This window comes from Zalophus californianus, chromosome 13 (genome assembly GCF_009762305.2).
Source record: "Zalophus californianus isolate mZalCal1 chromosome 13, mZalCal1.pri.v2, whole genome shotgun sequence".
Classification (NCBI taxonomy): Eukaryota; Metazoa; Chordata; class Mammalia; order Carnivora; family Otariidae; genus Zalophus; species Zalophus californianus.
In genome coordinates, this window is record NC_045607.1 from 44665426 (window position 1) to 44686171 (window position 20746).

The 20746-nt window shown below is 35.0% G+C and overlaps 1 non-coding gene across 1 annotated transcript; it reads left to right on the top strand.

Annotated features, from left to right (window-relative positions):
* Positions 1-9587: 9587 nt before the first annotated feature.
* On the top strand, positions 9588-9694 carry LOC113935252. The gene has a single exon (XR_003523991.1). It is a non-coding gene; the product is annotated as a U6 spliceosomal RNA (small nuclear RNA).
* Positions 9695-20746: the final 11052 nt, after the last annotated feature.

Consider the following 20746-nt stretch of genomic DNA (forward strand, 5'->3'; position numbering starts at 1 on the left):
TTAAAACATCTTTATATTTTAGAGATGGCTGTTATAAAAAAAAAAAAAACATGTATCTGGATTTTTAAAATCCTGTCTAATTTTTTTTTTTTTTTTGGTAACTGGAGAATGGTTCCATTCATACATTATGATAAATGATGGATTTGAATTGAATGGAATATCTAATTTTGTAGCTTATCTTTTTCTTAGTTTCTTCTGGATTATTATTTATTATACCCTTTTTACCCTTGCATGCCAGAAAATTGTATTCACTATTTCTGTTAACTTAGAAATCACTTCAGAGTTCCTTCATCTAAATCAAAAGCTAATGAGTATCTGTGCTCTCCTTAAGAATAATAGGAGAGTTTGTAAACTTTAAATTCAACCGCTCTTACCCAAAATGTTGCTATTTTCTTGATGATTTCATTTTTTTAAAAGACAGAATTTTCTTGATTAATATAGTCAGTATCTATTTAGAGTCATGTAAAATTTTATCATCTTATTTATAATTCCATTTTGCATCTCAGATTTTCATTCTATGTTTCGTTTTCTTCTAATGAAATTAAATCCGTTAGAAACCCCTCTTATGAGGAAATATGGCAAACTCTCAATTTTTATTTGTCTGAAAAATAACTTTGAAAGGTATTTTTGCTCTGTGTAGTATTTTGGGTTGACAGTTGCCTTGATATATATTAGATATCTGAAGTAACATTAAAGATAGTGTTAACTATCTTCTGATTTTTAAAAACTAGCAGGCAGTCATTACTTTTGAGGTAGCATGACTTTCCTATTCGAAGTATTTTCTTCCACTGTGCTGCATTCTTGATATTTATTTCAGATCTATCTTTCAGGTTATTACTTCTCTTGAGGATTCTTTATGATACGTTGTTCAGAATCACACTGTGTTTATAATTTTGCTTATACGATTTTTCATGTCCTGATGTAGTCTATGGACATTTTTCGAATCTGGCTGAACATTTTTATGGTCTCCTTTGCCATTAGTTTACTTTTGTTTTCCGTTTTTATTTCCTTAAATAAATGTTCTTTTTAAACATTCTAAATCAGGTAATTCCAATACCTGAAGTCTTTGGTGACCTGATGTAGTTTTGCCATGTTTCTGCCTGTTTCACTCGTGGTGCCTGGTTTTCTGCTGCATTTACAATGCTAATCTTGGGAACGGGTGTTGTCCAGGTATGAGGCAAGTACTGTGGATTCCTCCAAAAGAGATTTCTGTTTCCTTCTGCCAGATGCCTAGGAGCACTCTCAATCTAGTACTTCTTTCAAACAAGCTTTTCATTTCAAGTCACCTTAGTTTAAGCAACAGATGTAAATTCAGGCTGCAAACCCTTAAAAGGCCTAGATTATGAGTGAGAATTCAAAAAACAGATTTTTTTGAGATGTACAATTTTTCTTCCCTCCTTTTCTCTTTTTCCTCTCTCTTCCTCTTCCTCCTCCTCCTCCTCTGTGTTTTGCTTCTTCTAACTATCTCCAGGTATGGAAAGAGCAGGGTTGTTTCTAGCTCCCTCAGTGACATTTTATACCTGTGTCTCCTATTATTCACCCCATACTGGATAAATTCTAGGTTATCTTCTATTTGTGCTCTGTGGAGCTTAAAAATAAATTCAAAGTTATAGGTCCTTGGAAAATGCCCTCATGATGAAAGCCAGCTTGAATAATTTTATTTCTCTTGGATCCTGATCTCATCTTGGTTTTGGCTAAAAGATTCTTTACTACATTGCCTACTTGGCAACTAAATTTCAAAAGTTAATTTCAACATTTTCTCTAGAATTTTTACACATTTGCTTCAGGAAGGTCAGTCAGAGGATATAGCCTGCAATGCTACCAAAAAGATAATTTGAAGGACAAGACCTTCATGGTGAATTTGAAATTTTTTTTTAACTAGGAGTTTAGAGTATAGAAATTTCTCTTCTACTTTGAATTTTACCATTCTGAAAGAGTAGAGGAAACTATACTTACTTGGGAAAAGTAGTTAAAGATAAAGTACATATGTATATATATATATATATATAGGAATAGGAATGGATTTATGTAGCTAATAACAAAATAAATTTCAACTGAGATCCAGAAGGATCTTGCTCATATAAAAAATCAGCTGAGCCTCTATAGCTTTATGTTGTTGTTTTGCTGTTGTTATTGTTGCTGAACTATAGGAAAAAAATCAGGACCAGGCCAGCAGCTTGAAAAATTATCAATTAAATTTTCTCATTAGCTGTATTTGGTTCCTTAATTGGCCTTTTTGACTGTGTAATTTCAAGTGATAATTATTTGTGGCACTAGCCCATTCCTATATCAATGTTATCTCTTAATTAATTCAAGAAATTGACAACATTTTTTTTCTATCTTCAGACAAAGAAGTAATTTGTGAGTTACCATTCCTTAGACAGCCCAGTCAGCAGCACTTTGAAAAATGACAGTAAGAAAGTCCAATCTTACAGACTTACACCATAATAGCATTGATAATAATCTTGGAGAAGCTCTGCCAAGGAAGAAGTGTACATATTTGGTGTGAAATAGAAAACCATGGGGTTATAGATTAAAGGATGGGAGAAACATGAAAAACATAGAATGTTCATTCATCTTCAACAGAGAACTCTCAAATCTCAAAAACACTGAGTTATAATTGAGTTGGTGTTTTAGAGTTTAGGAAAAAAACCCCAGGCTGCTGTAGACAAGTCAGGAAAGATCTTCTCTTTAGAGCAAGATAAGGAGTCAAGAAGACCTCAGATTCCCTCCTTAGGCTAGCAAATCTAAATCAGAAAATAATAGACAAACAAACAAAAAAACTTTATAGTAAACTTGTAATATAAGTCTCAAGTCAAACTCTAACAATAATGAGTAAAGGTGATCCTCTAGACAAATTTTCATAAAATCAGGAATAAGACAAAAATTGAACACTGAGCTAGCAGCAAGATACGGTATAATAAAGAAAAGTGATGTGTACTAACTGAAAAGCAAGGACTGAAACTATTATTATTAAATGAGAAAATGACTTTATACTGATAACAATCCATGAAATCAATTGAAATATCTATTTTTTTTAATACAGAGTTTAGCAAGGGCATGGGTGGTAAAGTGAAAATAAATTTAAATGGCTATGACATACATTTATCCTAGCCTGTCAAATTATTTAATTTCTATAAATTTATGAGAAATAAGTCTTTCATTTTGTAGATGAGATAATACAATCAGAGAAAGAAAGTGACTTTAATTTGTTAAAGTCCCAGAGCCGGTAAGTGACAGAGATGCAGCTTTTGCACCGATATATCTTGGCTTCCAAACAGAACTATTTATACCAGAGGTGGCGATATTTTTCTAAAGGTATAGATGGGATGTAAATGTGAACAAAAATTAAGGTACACACAAATAAATTCTTCAGTGTTAGTATTTTCATGATTTTTTTCAGTCGGAGTGCAAGGGCCCTGAATTTTTGTATTCAAAGAAACACTTCACTTTCTTCCAGAGTATTGACCAAGGCGATCTTAATGTTCCCCTCAGCTTGACCGAACTTTAGAAAGGTTTCGCCTGACTCTAGGCCTCTAAGTGCCCTTTTCTTTGGATATTTACTTTAAGAAACTTGTCATTGTAATTTTTTTCTCTACAGCTTTGACACATAAACCTTTTTCAAGGCCTCTTGCCAGTTTTACACCCAGGACTGTTTTTCTCAGGAACTTAGGAAACATCCTTTTTGAAATATAATCATCAAGGAAGATGAGGCTTCTGTCTCCCAATCTCTGTGGGGAGAGTAAGAGTCTAATTTGGGTGGGCACTTTGCTTCAAGCTGTAAAACCATCTCATGTCATGAAGATACAAGAAAGTTTACTCTTTGTTTGGGTAAACCAATTAGCAACACAGATGGCCTGAAATCTTCCTGTTCTCCCCTTTGTTCCAGTAGAACTGAAATTAGAGTTCTGTTTTCTCTCTCCTATTACAAGAGCCTTGAGTAAAATCTTCTCTGCCTGTTTAATAGTCTAATACAGTTTAATTTGACAATATCATTCCCCCTCTTATTCCTACAAAACACTCTGCTCAAAAACATTTTTATATAAACTATTAAAGCTACTTACTTCATTTGATCTTACTTTGATTTTTTTTAATAGGAAAATAGTTGTTGCCACTTAGTATTATTTCTTATTTAGTTGTTTCGTTAGTCTTTCTCTTCTTCTAAAAGTTCTCTAAATCCTGCTGCAGTTGCTAATTGCAAAGGCTACATAAAATCTGATTTGCACAATTTTGCATCTGAAAAGCCTCTGTCAAACTGTCAAGTTCTTTAACAGACTATTACATCTTCTTCCTTGTTTTCCTTTATTAAAGGTCTGTACAATTTCAGGCCTTTCCGAGGCTGAGAGGCTGAATGTTCCTCTTTGACTTGGATGTGAAGAAAAGTGGTATGAAGTTAGTGGGCCAACATCCTGAAAGATTAGTCCGATCACTCTATGCACATAATTACAACTAATTGAATTAGTCCCACTCCTAGCAAAGAAGTGAAATCAATATTATAATTAAAACTACGTTCCTGTATAATTGGATTTTCAAAGCAAACCTGGAAGAGGGGAAAAGTGGAAAGTATTTCTTCTGTGTAAAAGTAATTAATATTTGTATTAAGGTGATATCTTCAAAATAATCCTGCGGAAATTTGTGGCAATATCCTCAATTTCATTAACCAGAGCTGATTACAGGAGTTTACTCCTTAGTGAAACCATCCTTACAGCCAAAGGCTTTCTATCTGTTGCCACTGATCTGTCTGGACCACTGGCTTAGTTTGCTATCTCAAATATTTCAGTCAGCCTCAGCATTAGGATTTTCAGGGGCCATTTTATTAAGTGTGTTGTTTAAATCATACCCAAGATTTTTTTTCTTTCTCTATCAAAAGAAATCAATCTGAAAGAACTGGGCAGCTTAATAGTTGATCTACTAGTTTTTTCCCTGGAGCTCACTGCCTTCCCTTCAAGTGCTTTTTACAATTCCAAATATAGATGGAATTCCTTTTCATAATAAGATGTTAGAAGAGACTCTCAATTTATTTAAAAAAAAAAAAGTGGCATGACTGGGGCTATAGAAGAGCACCATTTGGCACTGCTCCTCTCTTAGAACTTAACGATTTAGGAAAGTTGAATAACATTTTCAGTCACATCCCTATGTCAGGAAGATTGTGAGGGCCTGAGTTGGAAGGAAACAGTATACATAGACAAAGGAGACATAGTCTTTAGACTCAAAAATGGTCTCTTTAGTTGGGAATAGCATAAGTCATACACACAAAAATAAAACAAACAAACAAGAGAGTGGATGCCAAATAAATAGCATAGACGTGAAAATATGTAGGTATGATGAAGTAGACAAATTCTTGAAAAAGAAGACCTGGTTCAAGTATTACATGTATAACTTGATAACCATGTCTCCCAAACATGTAAGGCACTTGATCTTTGTAGGCCATAATTTTCTTATTTCTGAATTGAAAATGTTGACCTAGATTAGAATGGCTCATTCAATTCTGAAATTCAATGAACTTCAGAAAAGGGATATCATATCTTGGGATGATATGGCCATGGATGATTGGACCTGAGGCACAAGAAACGTGAGGTACCATTGAATGATTGAGAGATTGTTGTTAGATCAGGGATACAAAAGGGGGACAAAGCATGAGCAAAAACAAAGTGTTACTATGTCTGTTGTGCTCATTTTTGTGTTTGTAGGGCTGGTCACAGTACCTGAAACACAATAGACAATGTCTAATACTGAATGAACAAATGAACGAATGAACGAACAAATGAATGAATGAATGAATTGGGAGATGTTCCCCTTGCCTGTGAGTGGGGTGACTTCTAAAAGATCACATTATTTATTTGCTTAATTAAATTAATGAGAGACAAATTTATGTAGCAACTTTCTTTGGTGACTTGTAATGGATGAAAGCAAGCATTTTCCATCTCTATCCCAAATTTCTCTAATTTGAATGCCAGGACCTTATTTCAAAATTTCCAAGGTCATATGATTAATAAATGGCAAATTTCTGAATCAACCTATGAAATTCCCTCTTCTATGTCAGTGTGTAATCCGGAGAGAATTTTCTAAACTGTTTCTTAATTGTCCTGTGACGTGCACTTACTTCATTCTCTCCTGTTCTCCGCTGCATTCTTGACTTGGGTTCTGTATTCCTTGCAGTTTTTCCAGCTCTTTAGGCTTCAGGTCAAATTCTCATGTAAATGATACATGGACCATCTTCTGAACTGCTTCCCGTGCCCAGATATTTTTTCCCCTTCCCATACCACCTTTAAAACTTTGATGTTCACTGCAACATCTTTTCTCCTCTGAAGTCACCTTGGGTGTGCTCTTAACCAGTTGTCTCCAGGATCAGTTTTGGATACTGGAAAAAGGGGCACATTGTTTTGATTTCCCCTGAGCCTGCTAAAGTTGTAATGTTCAAAACAGAAGCGCCCTGAAAAGATATCTTTGCTTGCATAATACTTCTTGGCAACAGATAAATTGTTTCTCTATAGTTTTCTCTTTGAATTTTATGTTGGATCAGTTTTTAACTTGGAGACCATTCTCTTTTGAGTAATACTTTTTCAATGTGTCACACCTTGAGATTTATTGCACCAATACATCATCAGAGTGACACCTGGCCCTGATGATGTATAGCTTAATACATCATGAAAGCAATTTTTCATTCAGGTTACATATTACATAGGAATGTTAGTGCTTGTATTTTAAAAAGTATAAATTTATGGGCTTACAACAAATAAAACTTTCTGAGAGTTTGTAAAACTCTTGGATCTGTCCCAAATCTAGCTGGGCAATAAAATTTGCATTGGGTCTCTGTAATACTGAGTGCCAACCCTTTTCTGCATAGCAAAAGATATCTTCTTTATAAATGTTTATTTTTTCAATAGGAAATATGTGCACTTGATAAAAAATTAAAAATACAAATAGTATATACAATGAAGATTATCTCTTCTGTCCATATCTGGAAGCTATCAAGTACCCCTCCCCAGAGGGAAAAATTTAGCAACTCTTTTAGAGATAATCTAAGAATATAGAGACACCTATGTGTGTGTGTGTGTGTGTGTGTGTGTGTGTGTGTGTGTGTATTTCCCTTTATATACAATCAGCAATATATTCTGCATTTTCCCACAGTTATGAATATAAATCAGAAATTGCTTCATATATTTACAGATAGATTTTTCTCATTCTTTTTGGTGATAGCATATATCCTATTATTCTCCCATATTCCAAAGAGATATTGCTTTTCTATGGAATAGCCACTTTTCTTTATTTCATGGACATAGAACAAGAATGAAAAAAAAAAGACTAGAAAGAAAATGGAGTTACTTTTAGTTTTTCCTCATTATATGATATAGAAATATATTACCCTTTTTATGATAGCATACTATTCTACTAATCTCCTTTATGATTCTGACTCAAGGAGAACTCATTTTCATTAATAAGGATTTAAAATTTTTATTTTAGATGAAATGTTTAAGTGAATCTTACTAAAGGTGATGAAAATAACTACATTTTTTTTTACAGATAAACTAAAACTGGGAAGAAAGAAGAGAAAAAAAGTAGAAAAACTAAAGTGAGATTAAGAATGTAATACATTTTAAATAATAAGTGGCAACTCTTAACAGAAATGTCCCAAATTAATACATCACATTCATTACCTTCTTTATTTTACTTATGAACTTGCTTGGAAAATTAGCTTTAGTTTGCATCATTGACAAATTATAATAGGGAAAATGGAATTTTTTATAGTCTTTCAAATGAGGGAAGGTAATGGGGAACATGAGAAATTCTGATATGGGAAATCTTAGTCTTTAATTCAAGTTATGAAAATAGTTATAATTGAAGGCCTTGTATAGAATAGTTTGAAAAGAATACATCTCTCCTCAAAATCAGTTTTAAAAAAACTTATGGCTATTAGATTATTATTATAAGTGAGTTACCTCTTTCCATCAGTCCTGCATTTAGTTTTTGCCTTGACACCTCCATGATTTATTTTATATTGTCTATTATGAATGCATCCATTTCCTCTAGTATTTACCAGGTCACTTCTTTTAATACTCAGCTATAAGGCCACAAAAGACAGACATTTTGAAACTGTAAGACATTAGTATATTTTTGGCAAAAGTACACAAATTTTATTTTCTCCTTTCTCCTTCCATTGACCACCTTGATTTAGCCAACTTAGGAGTGCAAGAGTGTATAGATATTTAAGCAGAGGATTTTTTTTCAATCTCTTAAGAGAAGAAGCTATCAAGTATAACTTGCAGGGCAAGTTTATACTGTGTGTGCACTTATTTCCAACCCTCAGTTCTCTTTTCTCCTCCCCACCCTTTTGGGAAGGATAATAGTTCTGAGTAAAGAATTATAAACATCTGAAGAGCTGATGCGAAGAATTTAGTTTGGAGAGAATAGGAGAGAAAACATTTCATCTCAAAAGTAGGGAGTATCATTCTTGAGAGTAGAAGGTGTTAAGGAGGTTGGGAAGTAGGAAAAAAGAAACAGAAACAGGGCTTCCAGAGAGAGAGAGGAGAGGATGGAGTTTGGGGGAACGGAGCAGGAAGGGGAGAGAGAGATTGGAGAACCAGGTCAGAAAAAGTGTCAACAGCCCATTTGAGTAGACTGGACATTTTGTAATCCTTACTTTTTATTATTTTTAAAATTTTTATTTTAAAGATTTTATTTATTTGACAGAGAGAGACACAGCAAGAGAGGGAACACAGGCAGGGGGAGTGGGAGAGGGAGAAGCAGGCTTCCTGCTGAGCAGGGAGCCCGATGCGGGGGTGATCCCAGGACCCTGGGACCATGACCCGAGCAGAAGGCAGACACTTAACGACTGAGCCACCCAGGCACCCCTGTAATCCTTACTTTTTTAAAACAAACTTTTCTTAAAATCTACTTAACAGTGCTTTCACCTTTGGGTCCAGCTGAATGATTGTTCTAGCTATAAGGAGGAATAATTAAAAGCAGTTATTAGGGCCCAGCTGCACAGCACTATTTTTGAAAATAAACATTTTTTTTGTAAATGACAGGATTAACTGCTGCTTTAAGAAGCTAAGATCCATTCCTTCACAGTGTACTCAGGTAATCCTCAAAAATACAATGTTGGAGGCCTTAGTGATCTTAGTTTCCTGCCTCTGCTGATTTTGTAAAGTCAAACAGTTCATAGTCAAGGTGGAATAGTAAAACAGAATGGTAAATGAGTCAGGATCTGGAGTTTAAACTTCAGCACCAACACTTAATAGCTTGGGAAATTTATCTAATCCTTACCCTAATTCCAACTTTATTTTTTAAAGGATTAAGTGGAGTATTATATAAATTAATCAGATTTTAAAATTCACTTAATTTGTTAATCAATCTTAAAGTCTTCTTTGTATTTTGGCAACCCGTAGTTGGCAAAGTCAGAAGATGTCAGTGGGGTATGTGACCTCATTTTGAGGTGACTTCGTGAAGTTTTAGGCAGCACTACTTTGAGAGGAAAAGAAAGTGCTCAGATTCTGCACTCTGAGAAACAGATTTTTGTTTAATATATCTGACTCCTGTGTTGCTGTTGATGTACTAGGGTTCATCAACAAAAATTGGACTACACAGTGCTCACTTCAGCAGCACAAAGACTACAATTGGAATGATACAGATTAGATTAGCATGGTCCCCGCATAAGGATGACACGCAAATCTGTGAAGCCTTCCATATTTAAAGAAAAAACTGGACTAGGGAATTGACCTAGCTTTCATTTAATTAACTATATCACTCATCAGTTTGCCTTTATTGATGCTTATCCATATAGAGAAGAAATATCGTGGATAAGACTCTGAAATCTCTCTGTATCTTGGTCATCCATGAACATTAAACATATCAGTGTTAGCAACAACAATGGCAAACTTTTAGTGAGTCATTACTATGTATTTGACACAGTTTTCAGTGCTTTACGCATATTATTTAGTTGTCCCAACAAGTGTTATAAGGAGAGTACTATTGACCATATTTTTACCTAGGAAAAATAAATTAATGAATCATCCAAAGTTATATAGCTAGTAGATGACATGGTCAGGTTTCATAATGATACAATCTGTCTCGTGAGGCCTGGCAATTAGTCACCAAGCTTTTATGCATACCATCTCAGTATGGATCATAATAGGTCAGATCTCCTATAGGATATATTTTAAAGTTATTATGGGATGCTATATTTAATATTATGATTTTTTCTTTTCAAAAAATTAAGATGTTTGAAAAATTATAACACTGAAATATTTACAATATTCCAAACGCTTTTCTAAAATAAGTTTGCTTGAATTGTATTAACATTTCTGCTCTCTAAAAGAAAAAAAAAACCAGACTTTTCAGTGACTCATCATCTCTGTTTCAGTTAGGTTCTCATCTAAGGAAAAATAAATAGAATGAGCAGAGGAGAACTGTTTTCATTTCTGCAATTGCTATCAATTCTAAGTATGTTTGAAATGTCACTGCACACTGCTTACCAACCTGTTGGTACCAAGTGAAGTCAGAATTATTAATAAGAGACCTTTGCTAACAAATGCTAGGGATAGTGAACAATCCCCTTCTACAAGTACAAATGAATGCACATTTGCTGGGATATCATATGAAATGACAGAAGTCCTACAATGCTGATGGGAAAGACAAAAATAATGAAGTTGGTGGAAAATAACGTACTGTTTAATTATTTTCTATTTAAAGGATAGAATTCTGGGAAAGGAGAGAAAAGATGGAAAATAAGTTGGGGTAAGAAAATCTAGAGTTTGAGAGAAAGGAGGGCAATTAGAAATTAATAGAGAAAGCATGGGAAAATATAAAGAAATAGAGATGAACTCAAGGAAAAGAATTGAGAAGGTAAAGAAAACTAAATACAGAAAAGAATATAAAGAATCCCATATCTTCAGCTTTTTGCCTCACCAATCTGAATAGGCATTCCCAGCATCATTTTGTAGTTCTCTTTTCTACAGTCTGTAACGTTTGCCATTAGTATTTCACCAGAAAGTGCCTTCAAATCTTTTTAAAAATTATTTTGTTTTTTCCATTATGATAAGTATACTCTCTAATCTCCATCACATATTTTACCCATCTCTCCACCCACCTCCCATCTGGTCACCATCAGTTTGTTCTCTATAGTTAAGAGTCTGGTTTCTTGGTTCCTCTCTCTTTCTTTTTTCCTTTGCTTGTTTTGTTTCTTACATTTCACATATAAGTGAGGTCATATGGAATTTGTTTTTCTCTGACTTACTTTGCTTAGTATTATGCTCTCTAGTTTTATCCTTGTTGTTGCAAATGGCAAAATTTCATTCTTTTTTATGGTTGCATTTTATGGTTGCGTGTGTGTGTGTGTGTGTGTGTGTGTGTGTGTGTGTGTGTGTGTGTACCACTTCTTCATCTATCTATTGATGGACACTTGGGCTGCTTCCTTAGTCTGGCTATTGTAAATAATGCTGCAGTAGACATAAGGGTACACGTATCTTTTTGAAATAGTGTTTTTGTACTTCTTGGTTAAATATCGAATAGTGCAGTGAATGGATTATAGGGTAGTTCTATTTTGAACTTGCTGAGGAAACTCCATAATGTTTTCCACAGTGGCTGTACCAGTTTGCATTCCCACCAACAGTGAACCAAGGTTCCTTTCTCTCCACATTCTTGGCCACCACTTACTGTTTCTTGTGATTTTGATTTTAGCCATTTTGATGGGGGTGAGGTGATATCTCATTGTGGTTTTGATTTGCATTTCCCTGATGATGGGTGATGTTGAGCATCTTTTCATGTGTCTGTTGGCCATCTGTATGTCTTCTTTGGAGAAATTTCTGTTCCTGTCTTCTGCCCATTTTTTAATTGGATTATTTGTTTTTGGGGTGTTGAGTTGTATCAGTTCTTTTTATATTTTGGATACTAACCCTTTATTAGATATATCATTTGCAAATATCTTCCCCCAATTCCATAGGTTGCCTTTTAGTTTTACTGATTGTTTCCTTTGCTGCACAGATTTTTATTTTGTTGTAGTCCCAATAGTTTATTTTTGCTTTTATTTCCCTTGCCTCAGGAGACGTATCTAGAAAAATGTTGCTATGACTGATGTCAGAGATATTAGTGCCTCTGCTCTTTTTAAGGATTTTTATGGTTTCAGGTCTCACATTTAGGTCTTTAATCAACTTTGAGCTTATTTTTGTGTATGGTAAAAGTGGTCCAGTTTCATTCTTTTCCATGTAGCTGTCCAGTTTTCCCAATACCATTTGTTAAAAAAATTGTCTTATTCCCATTGGATATTCTTTCCTGTTTTGTCAAGATTAATTTGCCATATAATTATGGATTTATTTCTGGGGTTTCTATTCTCTGTGTCTATTTTTATGCCCGTACCAAACTGTTTTAATTACTACTGCTTTGTAATATGACTTGAAATCTGGAATTGTGATACCTCCAGTTTTTTCAAGATTGCTTTAGCCATTTGAGGTCTTTTGTGGTTCCATACAAATTTTAGGATTGTTTGTTCTAGTTCTGTGAAAAATACTCTTGGGATTTTGATAGGGGTTGCATTTAATGTACAGATTACTTTGGGTAGTATAGACATTTTAATAACATTTGTTCTTCCAACCCATGAGCATAGGTTGAATGTCTTTCCATTTCTTTGCATCATTGAATTTCTTTAATCAGTGTTTTATAGTTTTCAGGGTATAGGTCTTTTCCACTTTCATTAAGTTTATTTCTAGATATTTTACTGTTTTTGGTATAATTGTAAATGGGATTGATTTCTTGATTTTAATTTCTGCTGCTTCATTATTAGTGTATAGGAATTTAACAGATTTCTCTACAGTGATTTTTGTATCCTATGACTTGTCTTAATTCATTTACCAGTTCTAGTAGTTTTTTAGTGGAGTTTTTAGGTTTTCTCTATAGTATCATGTCATCTGCAAATAGTGAGAGTTTTACTTCTTTGTTATCAATTTGGATGCCTTTTCTTTCTTCATGTTGTCTAATTGCTGTGGCTAGGACTTCTAATGCTATGTTGAATAGAAGTGGTGAGAGGAACATCCTTGTCTTATTTCTAACCTTAGGGGGAACTCTCAGTTTTTCCCCATTAAGTATGATGTTATCTGTAGGTTTTTCATATATGGCCTTCATTATGTTGAGATATGTTCCCTCTAGACCTACTTTGCAGAGGGTTTTTTTCATGAATGGAGTTGTACTTTGTCAATTGCTTTTCCTGAATCTACTGAAATGGCCATATGGTTTTTATCCTTGGTCTTAATGATGTGATGTGTCATGTTGATAATTTTGCAAATAATGAACCACCCTTGCATCCAGGGAATAAATCCCACTTTATTGTGGTCTATGATTTAATGTATTGTTGGATTCAGTTTGCTAATAATTTGTTAAAGATTTTTGCTTCTATGTTCATGAGGGATATTTGCCTGTAGTTCTCTTTTTTGTTGTGTCTTTATCAAGTTTTGGTGTCAGGGTGATGCTGGCCTCATAAAATGAATTTAGAAGCTTTACTTCCTCTCCTATTTTTTAGAATAATTTGAGAAGCATTAAGTGTTAAGTCATCTTTAAATGTTTGGTAGAATTTGCTTGTGAAGCTGTCTGGTCCTGGACTTCTGTATTTTGGAAATTTTTTGATTACTGATTCAATTTCATTGCTGGTATTCGGTCTATTCAAGTTTTCTATTTCTTCCTGCTTTAGTTTTGGTAGGTTATATAAGTTGTCCAATTTTTTGGCATATAGGTTTTCATAATATTCTGTAACAACTGTTTGTATTTCTGTGGTGTTGGTTTTTATTTCTCCTCTTTCATTTGTGATTTTGTTTATTTGGGACCTCTCTCTTTTTTAATGAATCTGGTAGAGGTTTATGAATTTTGTTCATCTTTTCAAAGAACTAGCTCCTGGTTTCATTGATCTACTCTATTGTTTGGTTTGGTTTAGTTTCTATATCATTTGTTTCTGTTCTCTTCTGTATTATTTCCTTTCTTTTGCTAGCTTTGGGTTGTTGTTCTTTTTCTAGCTCCTTTACATCTAAGTTTAGTTTGTTTATTTGAGATTTTTCTTGCTTCTTAAGGTAGGCCTGTATTGCTATAAACTTTCCTCTCAGAACCACTTTTGCTGCATCCCAAAGATTTTGGGCCATTGTGCTTTCATTTTCATTTGTTTCCATGTAATTTTTTATTTCCTCTTTGATTTCTGGTTGGCCCATTCATTTTTTAGTAGCATGTTATTTAATGTCAATGATTTGTGCTCTTTTCTGATTTTTTTTTTTTTTTGGTTGATTTCTAGTTTTATGGTGTTGTGTTCAGAAAGGATAATGGTGGGACTTCAATGTTGAGACATGTTTTGTGGCCTAATATGTGATCTGTTGTGGAAAATGTCCCATGTGCTGTGGAAAAGAATGTGTATTCTGCTGTTTTAGAATGAAATGTTCTGAATATATCTGTTAAATCCATTTGGTCACTGTGTCATTCAAAGCCACTGGTTCCTTGTTGATTTTTCTGTTTGGATGATCTGTCTATTGATGTAAGTTGGGTGTTAAAGTGTCCTCCTATTATTGGATTACTATCAACTCTTTCTTTTATATTTGTTAATAGATGCTATATGTATTTGGGTGCTCCCATGTTGGGTGCATAAATATTTATATTGTTATATCCCATTGTTCTAGTGTCTCCTTTATGATTATGTAGTGTCTTTGTCTCTTGCTACAGTCTTTGTTTTAAAATCTATTTTGTCTGATATAAGTATTGCTATTCTATCTTTCTTTTGACATCCATTTGCATGGTAAATGTTTCTCCATCCCCTCACTTTCAATCTCAGATGTCTTTAGGTCTGAAATGAGTCTCTTGTAGGCAGCATATGGATGAGTATTTTTTTTAATCTGTTCTGTCACCCTCTGTCTTTTGATTGGAACATTTAGTCCATTTACATTCAAAGTAACTGTTTATAGAAATGTCTTACTGCCATTCTGTTACTTGTTTTGTGGTTATTTCTATAGATTTTCTCTGATTCTTTCTTGTCCTCTTTTATGGTTTGTTGGCTTTCTTTAATGATATACTTGGATTCCTTTCTCTTTATTCTTTGCATATTTATTACTGGTTTTTGATTTCTGGTTACCATTAGGTTTGTATATCACATCTTCTGCATATAGCAGTTTATATTAAGTTGATGTTTAAGTTTGAACCCATTTTTTATTCTTCTCCCCACATGTTTTAAATATATAGTGTCATATTTTATATCCTTTTATTTTGTTAATCTCTTGACTGATTTTATAGAAATATTTATTTTTACTGCTTTTATTTTTTTATTTTTTAGTTTTCATATTCTCATTTATGGTCTTTCCTTTATACTCAGAGTCCTCTTTAATATTTTTTATAGGGCTGGTTTAGTGGTCATGAACTCCTTTAGTTTTTGTTTGTCTGGGAAACTCTTTAATGCTCCTTCTATTCTGAATGCTAGCCTTGCTGGATAGAGTATTCTTGGCTGTAGATTTTTCCCTTTCAACACCTCAAATGTATCATGCCACTTTCTTCTGGCTTGCATAGTTTCTGCTGAAAAATCTGCTAATTGCCTTATGGGGTTTCCCCTTGTAAGTAATTCTCCTCTTTTGCTGCTTCTAAATATTTTCTTTATCGCTACTTTTTGCCATTTTATTTACTATGTGTCTTGGTGTGGACCTCCCGGGGTTGAATTTTTGGAGGGATTTCTGTATCTCCTAGATCTGGATATCTGTTTCCTTCCCCAGATTAGGGACATTTTTAGCTATTATTTCTTCAAATAAATTTTCTGCCCCCTTTTCTCCGTCTTCTTCTGAGAGCCCTATAATGTGAATGTTATTACACTTGATGGAGTCACTGATTTCCCTAAGAATACTTTTTTAAGATTTTATCTATTTTAGAGAGAGAGAGAGAGAGAGCACACATGTGAGCAGGGGGAGGAGCAGAAGGAAAGGGAGAAGGAGAGAAAGAATCTCAAGCAGACTCCACACTGAGCATGGAGCCCAATGCAGGGCTTGATCTCATGACCCTGAGATCATGACCTGAGCTGAAACCAAGAGTTGGGCACTCAACTGACTAAGCCCAGGACTATTCTTGATTTGCATAATTTTCTTTCCTCTCCTTTGCCCAGCTTGGTGACTTTCCATTACTCTCTTCCAGGTCATTAATTAGTTCTGCTTCATCTAGCTTGCTATTTATTCCATCAAACATTTTTAATTTCATTTATTGTGTTCTTCTTGATCTCTGATTGGTTCTTTTTTATATTTGTGTTAAGGGTTTCACTGATGTCCTCCACTCTTTTTTCAAGTTGAGTATGTATCTTTATGATCATTACTTTAAATTCTCTATCAAGCATATTATATTTGTTTTGCTTAGATCTCTTGCTGTAGTTTGGTCCTGTTCTTTCATTTGGGACCTATTTCTCTGTCTCCTCACGTGTTTTGGGAAAATCTGCTACTGCTCTTGCTCTTAATGAGGTGTAGTGCCCTATGGTGCAATGTCCCCTGCTCCCCAGGGCCTGACACTTCAGGGAGCGTTTCCTATGTGAGTTTCATGTGTCCTACTGACTATGGTAGTCTTGGCCTCTGTTTCTTTCAGTCCATTTGTCTGTAAAGGTTCTCTTTGCCTATTATGGGCAGTGTTTGGTCCCTAACAGGGGTGGGGCACATTTTAACAAGCTGTGTTGTAGTCTGCTTGTAAAATGAGCCCTGCTTCTATTGCCAGAACTAAAGTCCTGCAAAATGCACTGGGTTGGGAGGTGTGGTACTGGAATGGTTTGGACCCATCTTCTGGGGGAGGGGGGATGCAGTAAGGGGACTATGATGAGTATAACTGGGAAGGGCTGATCCACTGAAGATTGTGGGGGGTGAGGCTTGGTGTGTGCAAGTTAGATAAGCAGTGTTGGTGCAGTGCTGGTTACTGCAGGTGGCCACTGTTTATGCTGGGAGGTGGGGTAGGGAAATGGTGCCTGACAGTTCCTTTGTTCCTGGATGGGTTTTCTTGTGATGCTTTTCTCTTCAGGCCATGTTCTGAGATGAACAAATAACTCTCTCAACCATCTGCTTTGATGTTTTTCAAACTTGTGGTTTTAGGCTGAATCATCAGGGGCTCTTTGTCATTCTGTCTAAGGGTGGGGACTTGAGTTACTAATTCCCTCTGGGCTTTCCCAGAGCCAAACTTGCCTGTTTTCAAAATTCTAGGCTTTAAGTGCTGTCGGTTGCAAGAACTCACAAAATTTGGCCCCTCTTGCTTTTAAGGGCAAGTATTATGGGGATTCGTTGTTCCCCCCATTCATGGGCTCCCTGGTGGGAAAGTCTATTTTTCTCCTTTCTCCATGCCAGTGGCTCCCTCCCCGCCACAGATGGCCATGGTCCATTTCACTTCCAGACCACGTCTTTGCCCTTCCTACATTCTTCGATGTAGCCTCTTCTCTACCTTTAGTTGTAGAGCTTGTTTTGCCAGTCTTCAGACTGTTTTTACTGGGTTATTTACACTGATAATGTTTTCTAGTTGTATCCATAGGACAAGGTGAGCTTAGGTTTCTCCTACTTGGCCATCTTCCCCGCTGACCCTTGTTCTATTGCCTTCAGATCTTTCTATAAGGGATCTTGCTTTGGTTATCAAAATCATAGGTGACAGATTTGGAAAAAGTGTTAGATAACTTCAAGCTCATCAGAAAACATCTTTCTGTGCAATGATTGTTCAGAAATCAAAAAGAAATATTTTTTTCCCAAAGTTAACTCTATACCAAAGCAAAAACATAAATAGCAACAATAGAACTGGTAAGCAAAGCACTGATTTGAAAATGAAATGTAAAATCGAGAATTTTCAAAATATTCCCCTCTTTGTCATCAAGAAAATCCTCTATATATCAAATTAATCTCTGAAAGACTTTCCCTTTCACCTTATTGCTGGTAACAAGGTGGCTCTGTCAAGGACACTGGCCCCTCCTGTAGCTTTATTACATAGATGTTTACTCTTACTATGTTTATTTAATTATGTGGATGTTTCATTCCCTGGGTTCTAAAATCTAATGATCTAATACCTCTCTACAGCCTCTCTTCCTCTTCATGTTCTCCGAGCCCTTCTCACCCAGCTTGAATTTAATATCACTAAAACCATTCCATTATACACACATGCAACTTCTTTGCCTCCCTCTCATTTTATTTACACACCAATGCTGGAAATATATATGCCTACTGCATATATTTGCATTCATGACATTGACTATGACTGGAGAAAGATCTAGAACCATCCTGACTGATCTCACCTAAATAATTAACTACTAACTTCAAATGAACCCTTGATACTTTCAGCATAATGCAGTTCCTTAGTTCATTCATTATCTTACTGTCTTGTGAGACAGTTTCAAACATCTGTTCTCTCTCAAATGTACACATATTTTTAGCCAATCATTTTACTTCTCAATTCGCTGAGAAAATTGAAACTGACAAGAGACATCCTACAAGCTTATCCCTCAAATCCTCCATGTGCATCTCTCCACTTTTCTTCCTATAGATGAACTCCATTTACCCCTGTATGAGGCCTTTTCATTCATTTGTAGACGAGAGTCATCCCTTCTTGCCTCTTCAAGAACACCACTGTAAGCCAGTCTTCTCCCCTCTCTGACCCCCCCATCATCATATGTCCCTTTTCTATTTTCCCATCATGCTACTATTCCCCAAAATAGCATGCTATTAAAAGAAAAATGAAAACACTTTCTTACCCAATTATCCCCAGTTATCACCCCACTCTTCTCCTCTTTGTAGAAAAATTTCTCAAAACAGTTGTTTACACTTTATGACTCCCTTTCCTCCTCTCCTGTTCCCTCAGCAATCCTTACTCCTCTACTGGAAAACTGCTACTGACTGGTTATCAGTGTTGATTCTCCTATTATTTATCTATAACCCACATAAGACACAGCTAATAAATACTTAAAATACTCTCTTCACCTGACTTCTTTAACATCATATTCTTTCCTCCTGTTTTTTTTTTTTTTTTTTTTAATTTTCTGTGCTTTTTAATCTCTTTAATGGAGATTCATCTTCATCTTCCTGACCTCTTATGCTGGAATTTCTCCATTCCTATAATCTTTTCTCTTTTCTATCTATACTGTGTTGGGGATCTTATTTGGTTTTGTGTGTTAAATACCATCTATACATTGATGACTGACAACTTTGTATTCCTAGTGTAGCCCTCACTAGTCTCCAAACAGATTTGCTGCAGTGTCTGAAAGGTATCTAAACATAATGGGTAGTATAAGCCAGAGCCCCTGGTTTTCTACTCTCACACAGATCAGTTAATGGTAATTTTATACTTCTAATAGCTCAAATCAAAATTCCTAGAATCACTCAGGGGTTCTGTTTGTTGCTTAAAATTTTTTTTTCTTTTTGTTTTTGGTCTCATACCTCACATCAGAAAATTCTGTTGGCTCTATCTTCAAAATATATCCAGAATCTTCCCATTTTTCACCACCTCTCATTATAATCACCCTGGATGTATCCACACTCACCTTGTTATGGATTTTTTTGCAGTAGCTTCCTAACTGATCTTTCTGCTTCCATCTCTTCTATTTCTGTCCCCTTATGTTTATTCTCAACAAAGCATTCTGAGTAGATCTAACATGGGAATTAAAAGTCAGAATGAAAGCCAACATCTGTAAAATAGCCTAAAAGCCCTATATGATTTGTGTCCTGGCTTTTTATTGCCTCTCTGACTTCCTCTCCCACTACTTCCTATCTTTCCCACTTTTCTTCAGTTATATGGATACTCAAATATTAGGCACACTCCTGCCTCAGAATTTTGCTCTTGTTTATACCCTCTCCCTGTGATGCTCTTCTGTTAGATTGAGGAATCTATCCATATGGTAAGCTTTCTCAAGTTCTTTAAGTTTTTGCTTAACTCTCATCTTCTTGAGAGTTCATCTCTTCACCATCCTATTTAAATTTACCCCCACCCACGCCACCATCCCAACTGGGCCTCTGGTCTTCCTTCCCTGCTTTATTTTCTCTATAGCACTTTGTACCTTCTAACTTACTGTATAGATTTATCAACTTTTGAACTCTTTTTTTTTTTTTACAGGAGCTCCATGAAGGTAGGGATTTCTATTTTATTTACTAATGTATTCCCAGTACCTCAAAAAGTGCCATGCATATAGTGAGCAATCAATACATATTTTTAGTAGCTGAGTAAATGAATATTTGAATAAATGACTATTAATTAAAAGCTGCCTTAATTTAGAATATAACCTATACTTAACTTTTATTTTGAATTTGTGTCTCCTGGCACTATCCATGAACCATTAGAGGACAATATTGCTTTTACCTAATTGCCTAATTGCTTGTGGTCTCTGAGGCTTTGGATAATGACATGTTTTAGAGATCTAAAACTTTAGATTAAGAGTCACTCTCTTCAGTATAGATGCTGATTTAGCAGAACTTTCTTTCTTTTCACAGCCTGACATTTGAAATAGACTTTGAACTCAGTAGCAAAACATGATGACACTATTCATAGACACACACATATAGTCATACATACTTGATGATGTTCTTTTAATTCACTTTTATCTATGTTTTGGAGGTCCATAAGCACCATTTACTACCACTCCTTTTATACTTGTTAGAGCCCTTGAAATAAGTTATTATGAAATCTAATTGTCATTTATTTTTCTTTTTTGTATTTCTCTTCTCACCATGCTTCAGATTTCTGAAATACACTTAAAGTGCAATTTCTAATGTAGACCGTCATCAGTGTTGTGAGGTCTTGAGGTTGG